The sequence below is a fragment of the Pholcus phalangioides genome, unplaced genomic scaffold (genome assembly GCF_987345545.1).
Source record: "Pholcus phalangioides strain wild (caught in Gottingen) unplaced genomic scaffold, Ppha-v1.0 ptg000009l_1, whole genome shotgun sequence".
NCBI lineage: Eukaryota > Metazoa > Arthropoda > Arachnida > Araneae > Pholcidae > Pholcus > Pholcus phalangioides.
In genome coordinates, this window is record NW_028301602.1 from 32,870,395 (window position 1) to 32,892,406 (window position 22,012).

Consider the following 22,012-nt stretch of genomic DNA (forward strand, 5'->3'; position numbering starts at 1 on the left):
TTTACCGCCCAAGGCAGTCTGCGCCCCCTAGTTCCGGTCCTGCCCGATAGTCACATCCTTCTTTGTGAAGTTAACATAATATATAATTAACTCCCATGCATATGCTCTGGTCTATATCGTATAACTCGTCCCTAAACATACATGAACACATTCGGAACCCGCATAGCTGACAGATTTAAATCTTCCACCACATTCTTTGAGTGCCTGAAACCAATACCGGCCCCCGAAAACCTAAACATAGGAAAAAAATAATCGATAATGAATAAGAACATCACTTAAGAGGGATAAATGATGACGCTGTGAAATACTAAAAAAATTGAATGATTTTATTTTACACAATATGAATTCCCTCTTCAAAATATTAATGCTACGTCGAAAACTAATGATTCGTCTATAAATATCTCGTAGAAGTTTCATGAAGGAAGCACCAATTCAGACGAGCCACGACTTCGTTATTTCTTAACGTTTCTTGAATTGGCCATCTTAAAACGTTGTTTCCTTATCTTAGCTCTCTGGTTCTTGTACCAGATCTGAAAAAAAAAATTAGGTATTATATAAAGCAATAATAAAAAAGTTTAAATAGGTATGGGGAAAATACCCGCGCTGTAGGGGAAAGGGTGAATGCTATTATGAGGGCAATCGGCCTCCATATCCTGCAGCAGGGTCCTATAGACTGGATCTTTGTCGGGCTTGATGCCAGATTTTAAGGGCCGTACAGCGATTTTCACTATACAGGCCCATGAACAGTGAATGCAGTGTTGAAAAAGAATTGTTCCGGGTCCCAGAAAAAGGGCAGCACCACGCTTGTGTGGGCGTGGGAGCAACGCACTATGGCAGCGATTCTCAACCTGGGGGCGCGATAGTACTGAAAGGGGGCGCTAGCATATCGAAAGAAATATGTATTTAAAAAATTATTTTACTCTGAAAGGAAAGCAAAACAAAATGCATTATAAGATAAAAAATAAAATTCGCATTTACACTGATATAATACACTTCAAATAGGACTATCAGTACTGCACAATATATTTAATAATTAGAATACATCCCATATTGTTCAGTATTTTCGTGACTTTCTCAGAGGAAAGATTTATCAACTTATTTTAAACGAAAATAAAAACAGTAATTTTCAGCAAATTATTTGAATGTAATATTCCATATGAAAGTTCCAAAATTTCATGGGGAGGGGGGTGCCCCTCTGTACTGCACTTGTGGGGGGGGGGGGCGCGATGAAAGTTATGATTGAAAATTGGGTCGCAAATACTGAAAGATTCAGAAACGCTGCACTATGGACTTACGCCGATGCAAGAGCACCTGACACCCTAAGGCAAAGCGCTTCTAATCCGTGTCCGGAAAATTCACCGCCAGCAATTCACCGACAACAATTCACCGCCGGAAAATTCACCGACCAACAATTCACCGCTAGGAAAATTCACCGACCAACAATTCACCGCCATGCAATTCACCACTAGGAAAATTCACCGACCGACAATTCACCGCCATGCAATTCACCACTAGGAAAATTCACCGCTAGGAAAATTCACCGCTAGCAATTCACCGACAACAGTTCAATGCGAGGGAGTGAGCGATTGAGTTACTGAGTGAGTGACTGAGTGACCGAGTGAGTAAATGATTGAGTGACCGAGTCAGTGAATGAGTGACCGAGTGAGTGACCGAGTAAGTAAGTGACTGAGTGACCGAGTAAGTAAGTGATTGAGTGACCGAGTAAGTAAGTGATTGAGTGACCGAGTAAGTAAGTGATTGAGTGACCGAGTGAGTGACTGAGTGACCGAGTCAGTGATTGAGTGACCGAGTGAGTAAATGATTGAGTGACCGAGTCAGTGAATGAGTGACCGAGTCAGTGAATGAGTGACCGAGTCAGTGAATGAGTGACCGAGTCAGTGAATGAGTGACCGAGTGAGTGAGTGACCCAGTGAGTGAGTGACCCAGTGAGTGAGTGACCCAGTGAGTGAGTGACCCAGTGAGTGAGTGACCCAGTGAGTGAGTGAGTGACCGAGTAAGTAAGTGATTGAGTGACCGAGTGAGTGAGTGACCGAGTAAGTAAGTGATTGAGTGACCGAGTGAGTGAGTGACCGAGTAAGTAAGTGATTGAGTGACCGAGTGAGTGAGTGACCGAGTAAGTAAGTGATTGAGTGACCGAGTGAGTGAGTGACCGAGTAAGTAAGTGATTGAGTGACCGAGTGAGTGAGTGACCGAGTAAGTAAGTGATTGAGTGACCGAGTGAGTGACCGAGTAAGTAAGTGATTGAGTGACCGAGTGAGTGAGTGACCGAGTAAGTAAGTGATTGAGTGACTGAGTGGCCGAGTAAGCGATTGAGCGAGCGAGTAAATTGGTTAGTGAGTGAGGGAGTGAGTGAATGGTCAGTAAGTGAGTGAGGGAGTGAGTGAATGGTCAGTAAGTGAGTGAGGGAGTGAGTGAATGGTCAGTAAGTGAGTGAGGGAGTGAGTGAATTGGTTAGTTAGTTTTTAACCTAGTAGTGTCACAAATGATTAAAAAATCCGATTGTTCCGATAACGAATTTATGATGAAGTATAGATTTGAAGACACTTGGATCGGGCGTCCTCTTCGTCGTCAGCCGCGCTTTGACATCGACATTTGGAACTGCTTTCAAGGAACGCGTAACGATTTACCAACAATTCTATAGAAGGATGGCATCGAGCGTTCCGACAGCAATTATCTGCTCACCACCCAGATATGTGGAAGTTCATCGGTGCCATAAAAAGAGAACAGAGTTTGAATGAAGTTCGGATGGAGCAAATTGTAAGTGGACAAAACCATCACATTGATTAGGAGAAAGAAATACCGGGACTCTGCGCAGAGATTAACATACCCAAAGAGAAAATTTTTAATTTTTATCAATTTTAAAACGAATAAAATCCAGGGCCCACATCCAGTAACGGGGACCCAATACGCAGATATTTAGTGGGGCACCCATACACTGGATTTATTTCGGACTTCCGCTGTTGAAAATTCTACAATGTTAAACGACAGAAAAGAATGAGATTCATCCAGTGCCCCCAAAATGAAACGAGACCCCTGACTCGGAAGCCAATCGGGCATCCCCCTGTGAGGGCCACTGCAAATATTAATTTTACCAACGAATAAAATCCAGCCCCCCCCCCCTCACGCAATTACCCTTGACCGAATTCGCAAATTTTATGGGGTCCCAGACTGGATATACCTTGGGCTTCCACTATCGCAAGGACCCCTGGAAATGAAACCTTTTAACTTCCCCATGAAGGTATATGTGCAATCCCCCGGGTACCCCGACCCTGTATGTTGGGAGCACTGGTGATATATGTATATTTTACGTATACATACCTCTCGGCATGACCCCCACGAGGGTAGGGCTGGCAGGGGCAGGAACATTTCTTATCGCTTTTTGATATTTTCACACTATAAATTAAGCACAGAGGGGCCCGTGAAAAAGCTGGTTTGGGGGCCCGCCATCTATTTCAGCTTAGGGGACCTGCTGTGTTATGTGGGAAACTCTGGGTATATGTACATTACTTGGTCCCGATGTGTCAAATGGGTCCCGATATATCCAAGAGTTAAATGAAAACTTGATCCCAAAATCGTAACCGACTTCCGTAACACAAAAACGTAACATATTTCCATCACTCAAAAAACGTCACCGACTCCCGTAATAAAAAAATCGTCACTAATTTCCGTTGCATAGGAAGTATATATATACGTATATAGTAAATATAGAGTACATATACTAGATACGCACTAAGGCGGGATTTCTGAAAGTTCATCACGTGAAATCGCGGGTAACAGCTAGTTTAGCATAAAAAAACCCATTGGTTACTGATGATCAGCGATGTTTTTTATAACATCAAAGTGATAACAGGAGAGGATTTTAAGCATTTTTAGGAAGTTAATTCATCGCGTATCCACCTACTTTATTATCTTTTAATTCTGTTATTATCTCTTTTAACATTTCATTAGAAGTTTCTGAGTAAAACAGAGTTAATGGAATTTTGTTGAATATACTATCTTGTATTGGGCAACAGCAATTTGTAATTTATACAAATACAAGGCCACAACAGGCAAAATGCCCAGCGTGGTGGCTGAGAAAAAGATGCCCACAATAAATATGGATGTCATATATTTCAAAAATACAGCAACCCGAATCCGTATCATCTGAATTTCTTCTCATAAAGTCATTATTTAAACTTTCCGCCATGTCTTTATGATATGGCACTTATTCACTCAATAGATCACTCACTTACTAGATCGCTCACTCACTTAGCAGCTCGCTCGCTCGCTCACGGACTGACTTACTCGCTCATTGAATCAGTAACCCACTCGGTCACTCAGGGCCGTATTCACCGACATGGTTTAAACAGTAGTCACAATTTTTGGATAAGAGATCACCATAGATTGGTTAAAAACCTGAATTTAACCAATCCGTGTCGATCTCTTATCCAAAAATTGTGTGTGTGTGTGATTACAGTTTAAACCATGTCGGTGAATACGGCCATCAGTCACTCACTGGGTCACTCAGTCACCCATTCACTCACTGGGTCACTCAGTCACTCATTCACTCACTGGGTCACTCACTCACTCAGTAACTCAATCGCTCATTCCCTCGCTAACTGACTCGCATCGAACTGTCTTCGGTGAATTGCATGGCGGTGAATTGTTGGTCGGTGAATTTTCCTAGCGGTGAATTGTTGGTCGGTGAATTTTCCTAGCGGTGAATTGTTGGTCGGTGAATTTTCCTAGTGGTAAATTGCATGGCGGTGAATTGTTGGTCGGTGAATTTTCCTAGCGGTGAATTTTCCTAGCGGTGAATTGCATGGCGGTGAATTGTTGGTCGGTGAATTTTCCTAGCGGTGAATTGCATGGCGGTGAATTGTTGGTCGGTGAATTTTCCTAGCGGTGAATTGCATGGCGGTGAATTGTTGTCGGTGAATTTTCCGGCGGTGAATTGTTGGCGGTGAATTTTCCGTAAACCCTTCTAATCAATGCGTAGTAGCTAAATACAGTACAGAAAGGCCGTAGCGAGTGGGGGGATTGGCGTCCTCCCGTACCCGAAATGTGAAAAATATGAAACATGGTCGAGCCCATGTCACTTGACTCTCTCCCGCCCGAAACACTAGTCCACCGAAAGAAATTTAAATCATTTTTTGACGAAAATATTTGAAGGAAATACATTTTTATGGCATTTTAATAAATTTGATTTAAATGGTTTTTGAAGGTTGGTCGCTAGAAATTTCTCTGGAAGAAATTCTTTGAGACTCCTCCCAAATGGTCAATACTGCATAAACCCCCCTCCCAAGGTCGGGATAATGAGAGAGAGACTTATTCCCAAACAAATAAAAATTGAACTTTGATATACACGATGCGATCGCCCCCTCCCAGTGTCTGCCTATGCCTTAGACCAGTGATTCCCAACGTGGGCATTAACACCCCCGCGGGGCGATGGAATATTCCAAGGGGGCGGTAGAAGCCGCGGGTATAGCATAGCATTCTGTGGGTGAGATTGCGTTGGGAGAAAACATTTCTGAAGGGGGCGATGGGACAAAAAGGTTAGGAAACTGTCTTAGACCATTTTATCTCTCGATGGCGACCCGTCTGTCTCAACCAAGGTCCCCAAAACATCGAAGTGAGAATGTTTCAATTTATTGAATTGATGCGAGTTTGGAATTTTATAAATAAGGATGATCTTAACCACAGACTAATTTACAAACGACATTAATATTGAATCGGCGAGAAAGTCCTACTTGATTATCTTGAATTGAGAATTTTAGACAAGTTCAGATTCGAGAAAAAAACCTGTACTGTTCTTTTACTAATTCAAATTTAAAACATGCCTGGAACCAAGGAAAGAAAGTTTGTAGTACTGCTCTTGCACTAATCTAAACATTGAGTTTTCAAAACCTTCTGCTCCACCCTTTCCCAACTCAATCCACACCGTATGATTCTAAGCAAAATCGGCCCTTGGGTGCGGAAACAAACTTTGGGGAACGTAGTTTTAGATCTATATTTATCTATTCATAAAAATAACGTGGAATTCGGACATTATTTTTCCTCACCGTTTCAATTACAAGACCAAAAAAAATGAATTAAATTTAACTCATTAACGTACTTCCGGGCCGAAACTGGAGGGCTGGCAAACTTCCAGAGGAACAAAAACCTAAAATCGCCGAATTTTTCGGGGCGGAAAAATCATGTACGTGCCCCCCCAAAAGCTCCTAGTTATGGTCCAGAAGTATTTTACATCCTTACAAATCAAAAGCGGGAAAGTCGCCCCGTAAGTAGGAGTTAACTTTCCTGTTTCTTTGACAACCCCATTATTTTGGGCACCACTAGGAAGTTTCTTAGGTCCACCTACCTGTTTACCCGGCACAAAGTATCAAATTTTAATGCAAAAATATCCTTACCGCTAATTTTTCTTCGGAAATCCTTAATGTTTCCGAAAGATGTCTTTTTGTCGTGAAGTCGAGATGATTATTAATTTTGAAGTGAGACTCCAGAACCTCCAACTGCTCTTTGGTGTAAACTGTTCTGGATCTCCTCTTACTCTCAGTATCTGAAATTTAAAAAAAGTGAAAGTTAATTGATGATAGCATTTACTTGAATAATGACAAGAAATGAATTTATTCAGAGTTCAAATGATTATTTTGCACATATCTAATTCACGTAACTTAACGTTCTACAATTCACCCCCGTAAAAATGATTTTTTTTAGAAAAAGTACAAAAAAGGTGCAGTTAGTATATTTTTTAATCGAAACAATTTAGAGTGGATTTTTGAATTAGCTAAAATGGTTAAGTGCAAATTAGTTAATTTAAAGCAGAATATTGCTTAGCAAAGTTGAATAGTTTCTATTTAAAATTTTTTTTCAGATTTTCAATTTCGTGAGATTTTATAAATCTCTGAAAATTTGAGCATCTGTCGAAAAACAAGGAATAAACTCAGATAATATTTTGTACTGGAATGACACTAAATGATTTACTTTAATACACCAGAAGAAATAAATAGGAATAATGGTTTTTACCATGTACTGTGCATCCCGCTTATAACATTTTCCTGTTTAGTATGACTTATGTTGGCGGTCCCAACCCTCACTAATGCTGATAGAGATTTCCCGTTTAAAGCATTTTCCCGCCTACGACGACTTTCATGACTATTTTTTTTGCGAAAGTTATAAGCGGGAGTCGACGCTCGATATAACGAGCCCTTCATTTCGTGAAAAATGAAAGTTGTATTGGGAGAGTCGTTATATCGTTTCACTGTTTTTCCCAATATACTCAAGTATCTGAATACTGCACTTAGAAACTTGGTGTCCGTAGAAAAAGTCAACATTTTCATTTTAACAACTATACAACCCCTCGCAACAAATACAAATACAACGCCACAACAGGCAAATTGCCCAACGAGGTAGCTGACTTAAGAACAGTGATCCCCGAGCCATTTTCTGGAGGCCCAACCTACTACTGCTACTCCACACATGCACCCCGCCCCCCCGGAACCCCCAACGATTCGGTACAATCCAACATGACTTTCTAATTGGAAGTATTCCTAGGATCAACGGTTTGCCAGTAAAATTCCACGCGCCCCGTTACCTATGAACCTTGTACAGCCAGAAAAAAAAATTACTTAAGAAAATTAGTTTCAGATGCACTTTAAATAAATATGTTCTGGTAAAAACATCGTTGTAGAGAATTTAATAAATTTTAACCTTTAACTATCATAAGTGATAAGTTTAAAAATACATTACAAATAAAAATAAAATGCATTCAAGCTCCGTTAACAAACTTCTGAAGACCGAAAGTGATTACATTCGGAATTTACCAAAACTGAATATGATGGGAAATGGAAATTTCGCTCTTTATATTAGAAAGTGATATAAAACTGGTTAGCTATAGAGAGGCTCGACTGTAAATTACACAATACTGCAATTGTGTTTTACGTTGGAATCCTTCGAGTCAGGCTTCCCTGCCGCTTATCCCATCATGCGGAGAAACGGTTCAACCTTCAAAGACAGTTGTCAACATCGAATACAGTGAAACCTCGATATAACTATACGGACCAAGAAAACATCTTCATAGCAGGATTGTCATATGGAGAGGATCCAGAGATTAGAAAAATATAGAAGTCTAACATTAGTCTAGTCTGGAAAGGCACGTAGTACAGATTTATCGTTACATCGAGTATCGTTGTAGCGAGGCTTCACTATCGTTAAAACGAATTCACCTAATACAAATTAAATATTTTTCCACATTAGATATAAAAACAGCATTTTAACGTTATTGACGAAATTAGATGTGAATACGACTTGCATATCTCAAAATACTCATTAAATACTTCACCTACAGTTTTCCTTTGTTAAATTTGGATTAAGTATAAATATATACGAAATGATTTTTATAATAATTTTCAATTACCCTAATATTTAGGCCAACTTCCAAATACTTATTACTGGTTCACAATGCTCTTCAAAGGAACAGAAATACGAACCAATATGAAAGCATGGGATAGGACCACAAATTTCATTAGTCATATGAAGAGTTCGTTATGAACCGTGTGACAGTATAGCACGATTTTCGCATTGTATTTTATTTATGGCATTCATATTCAAAGTATGTGTACACAAATTTGACATTTCTGGTTATACCATCATTTCAATCATCCGACATATCCTTCTTTAAAAAAAAAAGGGCTACAAAATTAAAATAGAAAAAGAAATCTAAATTTTTAGAACAATTTTTTCAAAAAATAGTTCAATTTTTTTAGACCAACTTCAGATAGGCCTACTTGAAACAGTCAAACTCCACTATAAAAAATTAAATTTCAGGTCCCATCCCATAAAATATCAAATTGGATGTAGTAGAAATTCAGACAGTGAATCAAGTTTTAGGTCCCTTGAAATGCGTTATAACGAGGTTCGACTGCATTACTTTTACGCAAACCTTTGTAAAGTATGGGAAAACATCCGAGTTGACAACTCTCATGCTGAATTTTAAAGACAAATTTGTTCAATAACAAAAAATGATTACTGAAATCGTAGGGTAGCGTTAAATCGAGGACCCGGAAAAATATCGTTGTAGAGGGACTATCGTTATATCGAGAGGCAGCAGCTTAATACTAGAGTACAAGCATTTCCAAACAAGACTCGAAAATGTTGTAGAGGGATTTATAGTTATATCCAGTATCGTTATAGCAAGGTTTCACTGTATATTCACATTAAAGAAAATATAGAATTTGAATTAAATTCCGTTAAAAAAAATGTATGCATTAAATTTGAATCATTGAGAAGAGGTTCGGAAAATAGTGATGCATAAATTGTTAAATAGATAAATTTAGGAATTTCATAGAATAGCTGACTAAAATCTCGATACAGCGGTACTCTGCCGACCAAGAAAAAACAATTGTATTTTTACTACAATTAACAATAAACTGTTTTGTTTCTGTTAGTAATTAGAATCATTAGATTGAATTTCTTTAAATTTCTATTCGAGTGTCGCGAGGTTGAAGACACTGAGGGATTACCGTTACATCAAGAGGCGGCAGTTTAACATTAGAGTAGGTTTTGAGCATTTGCAAACAAAGCTGAAACGTCGTTGTAGAGCAGTTTCCCAAACTTTTTGTTCAATTGCCCCCTTATCCAGGAATTTTTTCCTCTCGTCGCCCCCTACTCAAAGCGAAGCCACAAGATCCTATGTTATATTCGCAGCTTCTATCGCCCCCGGACTATGTATTCCATCATCCACCAGGAGGGGAAGATACTGGCCACTTTGGAAACCACTGTTGTAGAGGTACTTGTACAGATATTTATCCTTATATCGAGTAGGCCTACCGATGTAGCAAGGTTTCACCTCAAATGCACGATATTAACATTGTGAATTGATATGGACCCAGCACGTGAAAAACGATAAGGAAATAAATTTTTCAATAACGATGAAATTACCTTTTAATTTTTATATTACACCCCCCCCCCCCCCCCCCAGCAAGCGAAATAATCTCAATAGAATTGAATAGTTTTTAATAAACACTCACCAACGACCATCGGCTCGGAATATCGCTCTTTTTCCAATAATGGCTGTTCCACCATCCTAACATAACCGGAACCCACCGGTATGCATGGGTTCGAGTGGAATTGAGTAGTTAGATTCCGTTCCTTCTTATTAGCTGTGGTGCCCTGCTGCATCTTTACTTCGCTTTGAGATTGAATAGGTGACTTCAAAGAGTTACCGTCACTGCTATTCAGCAGTATCGATATACAGGCTCCTACTATTACTGATGTGTCGATGCTCGTTGAATCTCTTGAGCAAGTATTGGTCAACTGTGAAGCACCGGTAGTATAACTGAAATCTGCCTTCGATCGATGCAATTCAACGTGCGTCTTAGTCTTCATCCTCGATGCTGCGCTCTCATTTAGTATTGGAGGGATGGCATTTGGATAAGATTGATTTAAATCAACCGCGCAACACAAATTAAAATCAAGATTCATTTTCTCCGGGATAAAAAACAATTAAAATCAACGGGGGCCCACGAGAAAAAATCTCAAACAAGGAGGAATGTGTAGTCACGTATAACAAACACGCAATTGATACGTAACTATTGACAATCTTGGAAATTCTTCAAACTATCGACCAATCCCGTTCATGCATTAGGTTCCTCCTCATAAAAAAAGTAGATACGAGTAGAGGGCGTGGAAGACCCTCGTACAGCAACGTTCATTGGTCGAAAATGTCTGGTGGACAGGCATATACTCCCCGTGATTAATAGCGGACATTTCAAAACATGGTCTTATTTCTAACGCGAATTTAATTTTTCCTGAAACGACTTTTTAAAATGAAAATGGACTAGATATTTTATGCAAAAATCATTACGTTTTCAATAGAGTGGATCCCGCTTATAACGTTTTACAAAAACCGTGATGTAAAACATTGTAAACTGGAAAAACTCAAGGGGGAAATCATTATGGTTATTACTTATTTTCGTAGTCCAACTGGTAAAGGATGTGGATCCACTGAAAAGCTAAAATATTCACGTCACAATCAGTAGTAGGTTCCATAGGTATATTTTACGGTATTTCTTTCCACATGAGCCTTTTTTGACTTTATTCAAGTAAATTAATTAAATCTTGCTAATTAGACACGATCAACTTCCCATGACCGTTTGAAGTGACAGGACCCACTGCATATTATTTGCCTCACATTATCCTTTGATTTTATTTTTAGATTTTTTTGTAATTAACCAGTTTTAAGAATTTCCGACTTATTGAGAACTTATTTGTCTGCCATCAAATAAAGCAGTCGACCCCGCTTAATCGTATATCACCGATTCAAGCACACTATCAGATTTAGCGAGGAACAACTCCATTGCCATTTCAAAATACAAGCTATAGTAACTTTGTGAAAACTAATGAAAATCAATATTAATAAAGCTTCTCGAATAAATCTCACAATGAAAATTTATATATTTGCACGCACGCCTCTATAAAACAGTTTCTATTGAACGAAAAAAGAAACCGATTTACCTGTTTATTATACTGTACAAAGAAACCAGAAAGGCATTTTATTTGAAAATGAAGCCGTCCAAAATCTAATATTAAGAAAAATAATTTCTTTAAAATATATTGAGTGAAACTTTTATTAGCGATTTAATTTATCCAATTCTTATATTTGGTTGTAGTCGAGTTAAAAATTCAGATTCACTCTTGCTTACCAATTTCTTGGTTATAAAAAATATTTGCAATTAATACAGAATTCCAAAACTTATGCAATAAATAATTAAAAAGATTTTAAATCTATATTTATCGTAACGAAAATTTGCATAAGCTGGAAGCATTTTTCAGATTATAGAAAATTTTAATTTATATTTTCAAATTAAAAGTTCTCCTGTTGCAACGTCACACAAACTTGTTTACGTTCTTTTTTAAAAAAGCGCACGAACAAAATTTATTGATTTAGCGCTGGACGTGTTCCAGATCTGTTTTCCCTTTGTAAATCGCTCGAACGATAAAGTTACGTGATAATTATCACAATGCTTGAGGAAAGTGGTCTAACTGCTGCAATCAACAAAGAAAGTACACCTCCCACTGAGGCATGTGTGATGCCCTTAATCCCTTTTCTTTGATAGTCCTTTTACTTAGGGTGTTTCTAAGAGGACGTCATAAGGAGGGGGGGGGGGAAACAATAAAAACCAAGAATTTTCAGAAAAACCTCAAACAAAAATGGAAGTCCATTCAAGAAGTGTTCAGGACAAATGGTTTGATCTTCAATGTCAATTTCTGAGAAAATTTTTCTTCCTTAAACTATTAGAAATTGCTCTGTACGACCCCCTATTATCCTAACAGGTTAATCTTTTCAACTAAGATGTCAAGGAAAGCACACGATGCCTGCTTCCCATTTGTTCTGGAAAATGGATACGGGGGGGGGGCGAAGCCTGGATAGAATCAATGAAAGTCACTTCAATTGTAACCTTCTCACCAGACCACGCAGGATTGACCTTTAGAGGAGCATAGCATGCTTGGGGCACAAGATTGAGTTACCACCCTTCAAAAGCATTTAAATTAACAGAAATTTGTTAATGCAGCATATTAAGGGTATTTTTCTTTAGATAACTGTTTCACGAAATATTTTTTTCTTTAGCTTTTGTCAGCTTTTGGGATATGCCGGGGGGGGGGGGGGAGTTCATCTTTGCACCTGACCCTTGTTGGGATTAAAGTTACCACAGTTTCTACTTTATCCTTGGTCTAAGAAAACCTCCAAATTAATTTTGAGAATGCAAAATACGTATCCACGGATAATTCGGTCAAGCTGCACCAAAGCAATTAAAATGCACGAAAAATAAATTAGAATTCCTCCAAAATAACAAAAAATGACATCTAAAAATATAAGTTATTTTTTGTTGGGAGTTGCCTTTAGTCTGTCAAACTCATCCCGATATTCTTTTTATCCGCTAAACTCCTCCATAACGATTTTATTTTTAGGATATTCGAAACAACTCTTCAATACATTTCGCCGAAATGCCCCTTTAATTTATGTTTTAAAATTCCTCGCCTGTGCGTCTTCTTTCGACGGTGTTTAATAACATCGGTATTTTTACGAAGTGTGCTGTTTACGCAGCACATTTCAAAAGTGTTTGAAGTTGTGAAGCTACATACTTTGTGTAATAATAGGCGTACCCAAATTTTTCTTGGAGGTACGTTTTGTTCTTGCAAAAAACAGTCTCGGCTCAAGGGTGGGTATAATCACAAACACCCCATGTGTACGCCAATGCGTGTAGTTCACGCAAGTGTTAGAGCTCGGAAGTTCAGGCAAAATGCCATAAAATGGTTTTTTTTTTCCTATTTTCAAACTTTTTGGTAAAAATGCCTTTGATATTTCCGTGCCATGCCTATACACTCAAACCCTTTTGGAATCAGATTTAGAAGATACACATGCGAATATTTAAATATTTTATTTACATATGTACTTATTTTACACATACAAAACGATTTTGTATGCCTCTTACAGTGGATTCACCCAATCCAAATTCTTTACCAAGAGCTGTTGATCCTTCACCCTCTGCTATTAGTTTTAAAATCGTATTCTTAGTTTCTAATGGAAATTGCCTTTCTTTGCGCTTTGTTTTTGCCCTTATTCATTTTCAGGGATTATGTCTACAAATTAAATAAAAATCCTAAAAATTTATATCTAAATAGAAATAAATTTACCTTCAATTTACGCTTTGAAATGAATCTTATCTTAATGATCCAGGAATATGAAAGTACTTTTAAGGATGTCAATTAAATAATACGGTTATATAATTCAATACATATATAATGTAATTGGCTGACGCAATACTTATGTAATGTGATGAAATAACAAAAATCTGAAAAAATAAATGGCCGATCAAACATAATTTTTTTTTATTGATAACTTCGTCAATTATGCTCTAATTTGATTGAAATTTTCATATACCGCACAAAAGCAGGTTTGAGTATGTATTTTAAGTTTTATGTATATTAGTGAATTTCAGAATCTGTATAACTTAGTTCTTTTGAAGTTTTCAATGAACAAGATATTCAACTCTAGAATTTTCCCAACTCTGGTTTTTCTGATGGTAATTAATACCACTTTCCAGCCCCATTTAGACGCAAATGAGTGATCCGAGAGACTGGTGGTGCCGTGCATCGACTAGATGGTGTTAGGCGTGAATGATTGTTTCAGATGAACGCAGCCCATGTTAGAAAAACAAAAAATTAGAAAATTTTGTTCCCTAACAGGCTTTACATGTCTCGCTCAGGCATTGGTATCGTTGCATGTGTATAGTGGACCGATGATTTTCCCAAGAGATGAATTGACATGTCTACTCCTACCCCGCCTTGTGAGCCAGAGCTATGGTAGCCATGTTTTGATTTTATTTTTTGCACCATAAATGCACTGCAAACCACCGTGTCTATTTATTAAACATATCTAGTATTCAATTGAATTGATGAGTCACCCTCAAAGTTGACAGATACGGCTACACAGGGCCCGCTTACGTGGTAATATATAAAGTCATTTTTTTTACAAAAAGTCATGTTTTAACTATAGAAATGAAGATTCCAAATAATTCTCGTTTACTTGTATAGTAAACGAATTATTCACAACTCAGATCCCCACAGATCATTCTCTACCGACTGATTTTCTTACCGGCTAATGGTGGCCCTGGAATTGGCCCAATTCTGAGGGTCTACTATTTTGGACTTCAAATCAGTTTAACTTGGATAATATAATGCAATTATAAATTATAATTAAAATAGACGGCTTAAATACAATTGATTTTTCAGCTAGTTTTTGAACCCTTTTAATACTTTGTTTAGTTATTTTTTCCTACCAAACATTATAGAATGCTTTTTAGTGCCCAAGTATTTTCAGTACCATTTTCCTGCCTATTTCGACCGTTTTTAGTGCCTAAACTTCCGGTCTCTAGATGGTACAACTTTACACGCTGTAAAGTAGTCGATTTGTTAAATAAAATTATCTTGTAAAGTATTTATTCGCCACAAAATTCTAAGATACCTTTTATGGGGAGGGGGTACTAACAACGTTAGTACAGGAGAGATGCCAACAGCATAAATTTGGCGACGCCTGATAATTCTACCTCTTAGTATAATTCTACAACGATATTTTTCTTGGTCCACACCGTATCACTATATTGTGGTTTTACTGCACATGGCAGAGTTCAAGTTGCCTCTATTGTAACCTTGAACGCACGTACAAAATCTTGAACTAGCACTAGACGTATTCTAGATCAGTTTTTCTTCTGTAAATTGTTTAAAAAAAGATTATCGCGGGACATAATGACCACAATGCTGGAGAAAAGACGTCAGATAACGCTAACTGCTGCACTCAAGAGTGCAAGTATACAGAACCGCATCTAGATACTTGGTCAGCGGGGCACTCATTTTCACGCCCCCTTGTAATGTTGAGAGGTAAAACTGAAATTTGCGCCCCCTCTGAAATTAAGGATTAAAATTGGACCCAGACCCACCTTGCCGCGGCCTTGGAGGTACAATTCCCACTGAGGACCGATACACAACCCACCTAAATCCCAACCCCCATCCATTTTGTTTGAGATTCCCTTTACTACGTGTTTGTTTCAAGAGGTTACCGGGGGGGGGGGGAACCATACCATTCAACTTCGCTTTCTCTGAACATTCTTAAAAAATAAGCAACTATCGCTCCAAGAGATGTTCAGGAATAATTCTCAATTATCTGGAAATTTGGCGCGGGCACCTTGGGCAATTTGCAAAGGTGACGAGAGCCACTGAAACGATCTGGGAATATGCCACAGGCCACTCAAGTGATGACCCAGTACATAAATGATCTGGAAATATGAAAGTAAACTATAAGCGTCACAAGATTGTGTTTTGAAGGGGGGGGGGTCGCATTTGGTACGCGGAATATGGGTTAAGCATGTTGTAGAGAGATTTATATCTAGTGCCGTTGTAGCGAGGTTTCACTAATAGTTAATGTATACGAATTTCGTAATTGTTCAATTTATAAATATAATAATTTATTGTCCGAGATTATTTGTTTAAACTTCTATTTCTCCCTTGTCCAATTTCACCCACTAGGGATTGTTGGCTTTTGTGCCACTTTCTATTGTGACGATTTTAAAATCGCGTCATCATTGTATCTACGCAAAGAGATGACAGACCAAGCGAGAAAAAATTCCAGAGTCTTAGATAAGGTCCCCTCTTAAACCATTGTCTGCTGCAATTTCCAAGAACTGACCGTTGCCAAATCGTAGGTTGATACAAAGCTGCATTAAGAGTCTTTCAAGCGGCTTTGGGTTGATAGGAGCATAACAAAACACGGGGGTGGGGGAGAACATTTAGATCAGCGTTTCACAACTTATGGTCCACGACGATGGCACGGGTGGTCTACAGACTTGATAAAATTATTCACCTGTTGTAACTGATAAGACAAATGCACATTGGCGTACACAAAGGGGGTTTTGGTGTTCCAACTCCCTCCGAGATACGTTTTTTCCTGCAAAATAACGCTATAAAGTCCCCTTCAGAAGAAAAAATTTTAATCCCTTCCAAGAAAATTCTACGGGTTCAAATAAAGTTATACTTTCATTATTAGGTTCACCATGCATCATCGCAGGAAACCGCGATCCTATATACGGAATATCACTAAATTTTGAAGAAAAAAATTTCTATTGCTTAAAAAATGCGATTTGCTAATTACTGCTAAAATTTATTGAAGGGTGTGGAAATATAAGGGCTGCTACAAATCAGTTAAAAAAATACAGTATTTAACGAAAAAAAATGATCTCGTGACCATAGGGCATTGAGAAATACACTAAACTGGAATCTTAAATAATCCTTAAAATACAGGACAAAACCAATTGTCATCAAAAAGCCATGGCTGAAAGTAGGCAAAAATCACCGATCGTATTTAAAATTGCGGAAAAAATGTTAAACCTGAAAATATACGAGATGAATACACAGTCTCGCATAATTATAATACAATTTCTATTATGAAAACGCTGTGTATATTGCGACTTCAGTACTCGCTGCACATTCTAACAAGTAGGCCTATCGTTGAAAAAAAACGGAACAAGCACAAAAACTTCGAAAATGAAAAAGGTACGTCCCACAAGTGATCAGTCTAGTTGTTTCAGGCACTTTATTAGTACCAGTTTTTAGAAAAGATGAGAAACCCATTAGCGTACGCAAGGGCCCCTTGCCGAGATTATATAGCGTTATTTTGCAGGAAAAACTATAGCCGAGAAAAAAAAAAATTGGAAATTCCCACCCCTTCAGAAAATTCTGCATACGCCTATGGAAACACCGATTTAGTTAAGAGGGCCATTCAAGTATTACGTCAGCATCGATGGGAGGGGGGATAACGCTCACATCAACCACTCTTTATGAAAATATGAAATTTTTTCTGGCATCTTACTCGGAGCGCCAAAGACGAGAAAAACCTTTCGATAGTTTGTGGGCACTTGAGGTATCATTCCCCTTATTGATAAGGGCACTTTAGTCATATCTAAATGTTTCGCGGATCCAAGTGATCTGGAAATATGTCCGGGTCGCTTAAGTGCTCTGGAACCGTCACGCATCACTGAAGTGATTCGCAATTATATGCCACGGATCACTTAAATCAGAATGTGTCGCGGGTAACTTGGGTGATGTAGAACCGTACTGGGGCCATTTAAGTGCTTTAAAACTACGTCACGTCACTCAAGGGATCTCTTTAGCGATCCGTGACAGTGTTCTGGAACTGTGTCCCGGGTCATTTAAGTGATCTGAAAATGTGCCACGGGCCGCTTAAATGCTCTGGAATTGTACCACGGGACACTTAAGCGATCTGTAAATGTGCCGCTTAGTTCATTTTTACAAAATTATGTTTGAGAAGGGCAGGCCCATCAGGTAACCCCAAGGCCATATTTGGTCCGTGGGCCAAAGGAATGTATGCAAGTAATCATATCTCGAGTATGGCTTAGAGAGCGAGTCGCAATGATTTTATTAAAGATAAATTTTGAGTTCATAGCCTGCAAATAACGATGAAATTAACAGAAATTGATTATAACAAGTATTTCATATATGCCGAAACTTCAATTCAAAAAATATTTTTTTCATTAAAAATAAATTTTTGATGCAAAAACTCTCGGGGCATAAGTAAGTCTGATTCCACCAATATGGGTTAGGATTCAGAGGGGCAGAGCTGATGACAATTTTGCTGACAATGGGAGAGGGGCAAAAATGGCTAAAAATTTGCTTACGTAATACTTGAACGGCCCCTAATCATTCTGTAGAATTGCAAATGCTTGTGGACAATAGTTTAAGCAGAACTTTCTAGATGTTCATCCCTTTTGTTTCTCTCATGGAAGCGGCGTTATTTCGTTTTCTATCACCGTGTGAATGCCGAAATTTTCATTATAATTGAGTTTATATTGAAATCTACGGGTTTTAGTGAATTTTCTTTTTGAAATAATTAGAAATGGTTTACGCTGTTTTTTCAGTTAGAAATGTTCAAAGCTTTTTCATCGCTGAACAAAAAAAGTCAGAAGATACTGTAAAGCTTAGGTATAACGACAGTAAATTTACTTTAGTATTGTGCTATTGTAACACAGGTCTCTTCACCGAATTGGAAAGCACTGATCTAGTGTCTTCTAAAGTGGGCAATATCTCCCCTTGTGGGCGATGGAATAGTCAAGGGGGGGGGGGACCGATAGAAGCTAAGAGTATAACATAGGATCCTACGAGTTCACTGCAGTCGGGGCGACGGAACAAAGTTTGGGAACCTATGCACTAGATTGAAATATGCAAAGAAAGATTCTACCCACGAAGTGGATATTTTATGCTAATAATTTATTGCTACTTTTTATACGTCGCTAGCAGACGAAAGCGGTGCAGTCTTAACACATGGGCCCACAAAAAGGGAATCAATTGAAATGTGGGAATTTCCCAAAAAGGGCCTCAGAAAAAGCAATTGGCCCGGGGGCCCCCATCACACTCTTAAGATGGCCCTGGACATAACCAAATAATTATAGGCTTATTTTCATTCACGAACTGATAAAGCGATAACATTTGAATAAAACTTGATTTAGTATGTTGAACTTAACTTAGTCGCGGTATTTTTTCTGCATGATATATATGTTGAATCACTGATACAAATGAAATCTCGATATAGCCATGCACTGCGGACCAAGAAAAAAATATTGCTGTACCGAGAGGCGGTAGTTTAACTTTAGACTACAGGCATTTCCAAACAAGACTTGAAATATATCGTTGTAGGGAAAAATCTTACAACGGTAAAACTTAAAATTCTCAAAGTTAAACTACCGCCTCTAGGTACAGCAATATTATTTTTTTCTTGGTCCGCAGCTCACGGCTATATCGAGATTTCGTTGTGTCAGATTCAACATAAATATCATGCAGAAAAAATATTTATAAATCCTAATATAAATACATACAAGTTTTACAAGAATTCATTAGAATTAAGTTAAAAATTGCTTTGAATTATTCGCAAGCGCAAAAAATTAGCTTTCAAAGCTTCATAAGCTGCGGCATTATTACAGAAAATCAGTTCTCAGTCTGGCTATATGGCCTCCTTCCCATGGTCCCTCCCCACAGGAGTGGAGATGACAGGGCTCCAGCCTAGGGACTAAAATTTTTTTTCGCACCATAAATTCACTATCGAGGGCTCGTAATGTCTGGCCTGAAAGGAGGCCAGAGATTTCAGCCTGTGAGCCCGGCTAGAGGATGGGGGCGGCATGCTCCTTCCACAATGCTGCATTCGCCATGGATGGATAACTATGATAGATGGTTAAGGAAGGCATGTGGAAAAGCGACAAGTTTCAGAGCTCCAAATGAACTAGGCTTAACTTAGAGAGAACGAGTTAGTTCGCTTAACGAACTTAACTCGTCCTATCCGGGAATAGCCCACGGGATTCCCGGATGTCCATGGTGGCCCTAAATGACGAAATATTGTATCATGATAGAGTAAATACGTGAATGCAAGTTGCGAGTCATTTACTTCTCTCCAGCTAAGTACGGGGATACAGAACACCACTGTCCGGTAGGCCCAGTGGCGGGGAAACGACCCTGCATAGAATCCTCACTAAAAACTCGGATATCGGCTTTATATAATGTTTCTGTTGATTATAAATGCATCCAGGAATTTAATTCATTATATGGAACGGGTCTTTCTCCTAAACAGATATCTTTGAAGGGACTCCGAGCTCTGACCGTGGGCAATTTGCCTAAATTTGGAAATATGGGTAGATACGAATTTTTTAGACTAGAAAAGGAGCAGCGCAGAAACTAGTCCGAATATACAAGAGCAGACATTTCTCTAAAACCGACGACACAGTGGCTGAAAGGGGTACAAGAGGAAGGGAAGGGCGATGAGAGAATCTAGTCCAAAAGGGATACGAGCGGAGAGGTTTAAAACATTGGGATACATTCTTTGAAAGGGTGTCGCAACAAAATAACGTGGCACTCCTGACTGAAGCCACAGGGAGCAACAAAGAAAGGATTAGCGCATTACAACAGAAGAAATAATTGGCAGCATCCTTGTCTACAGATGTGCTGACGCACCTGTTGCTCAACCACATTTTTCTAGGATCTTCCTCACTAAATTTTTGAGTTGATAATGTGTATTGAACATACTATATACAAATGCGCATAAGTATGAGGATAATTGAAGAATTCTTGAATTACATAACCTGAACTGCTGTGGGATTGAAACTTCTGAAGAATTTTAGACATTGCCACTACATTCAAAATTCCTTTTCCATGTAACTAGGAAAAAAAACCATTTTAGTTAAAAATTAAGTAAAATATCAATATCTATAATAGACAAAAATCCAGACCATTTATTTTACAAGCTATAATAGCTAATTCAGATAAGTCACTTATGGACAAGATCTGTTGTGTATTGTGGGGTAATCTTTGCAACTACAAATTTTTTGAAACTTCGTTGATGGAGTTTTCGCCAGTGAAATTTTGCATCTTTAACAATATAGAAGGTTTATCACCAGGATCCGATTCCTGGAGCAATTCACGTAAACGAGTTTCAGAATCGGCAAACTGGGAGACTATTCTATTTTTTTTTTTTAGAGTGTCGTACATGTGTTCGATACGAACTTCTGGCTCAAGAGCCGAGATAAGACAATGAAGTTTAATTTAGCCTTTAGTTATTCAAGAAACTACTCACGACGATTCCAGCCTGTGAAAATACAGGTTTGGATTCGCATGCCAAAAAGGGCGGCGGTCAAAAACAAATTTTGGCAATTCGGAAGACGCATCATTCCGATTTATCATCAGGAAAAAAACCCATATATAAATTAAAATTCAAAAATACGTTAAATAATAAAAATTCATATAAAATCTTGCACAATTCTGATGCATTCACAAAATCAATTTTTTAGGGAAGGGGGGGGGGCAGAACGATCTGGTTATAGTAACAAAAATGAAAGTATATATGCACTTACGATCACCTCAATTGGCTGCAGCAAAATCGGGGAGCAAGCATTCGCACGGTTAACGACAGCACGATTGATGTCGCAGAACAAAACCAAATTTTTGCGCAATTGAAATTTGACGTTTCACAGGAAACGAGTCGGGAAAAAATGCAGCAAAATGTTAAAATTTATTAAACTACTACGCGTTCAACGATTAAATATTATTTATAATAAATTAGACCGACATCAGCGCGAAAGAGGTAGGGAGCAGCAGTGCTTCCAGGTTGATTCATATTTATATGCAGGTGGACTGCAGGCCCAGTTGTGCACGTCACAGCAATTTGCATACGCCACAAGCCGTCTCAACTCTTTTTATAATATATTTAAACGTCCCGCTTTTCTCTTATTTTCAACTAGGCATGGTTGAATTTTTGAAATCAAGAATTATGATTATTTTTATGACCAAATCAGAGGTAAATCAGAGGTAGCAAAATAAAGTTTGCCCTGGGCGGCAAAAATCCTAGTTACGGCCCTGCCGGAATTTCTGTGGTTGCTCGAGCACGCAAGAAAATTTGCGG

The 22,012-nt window shown here is 38.4% G+C and overlaps 1 long non-coding RNA gene across 1 annotated transcript; it reads right to left on the reverse strand.

Annotated features, from left to right (window-relative positions):
- Positions 1 to 305: 305 nt before the first annotated feature.
- LOC149082847 (uncharacterized) lies at positions 306 to 21,686 on the reverse strand. The gene is made up of 3 exons (XR_016193304.1): positions 21,465 to 21,686; positions 6,411 to 6,559; positions 306 to 530 (listed from the first exon to the last, which is right to left on the reverse strand). It is a non-coding gene; the product is annotated as an uncharacterized LOC149082847 (long non-coding RNA).
- Positions 21,687 to 22,012: the final 326 nt, after the last annotated feature.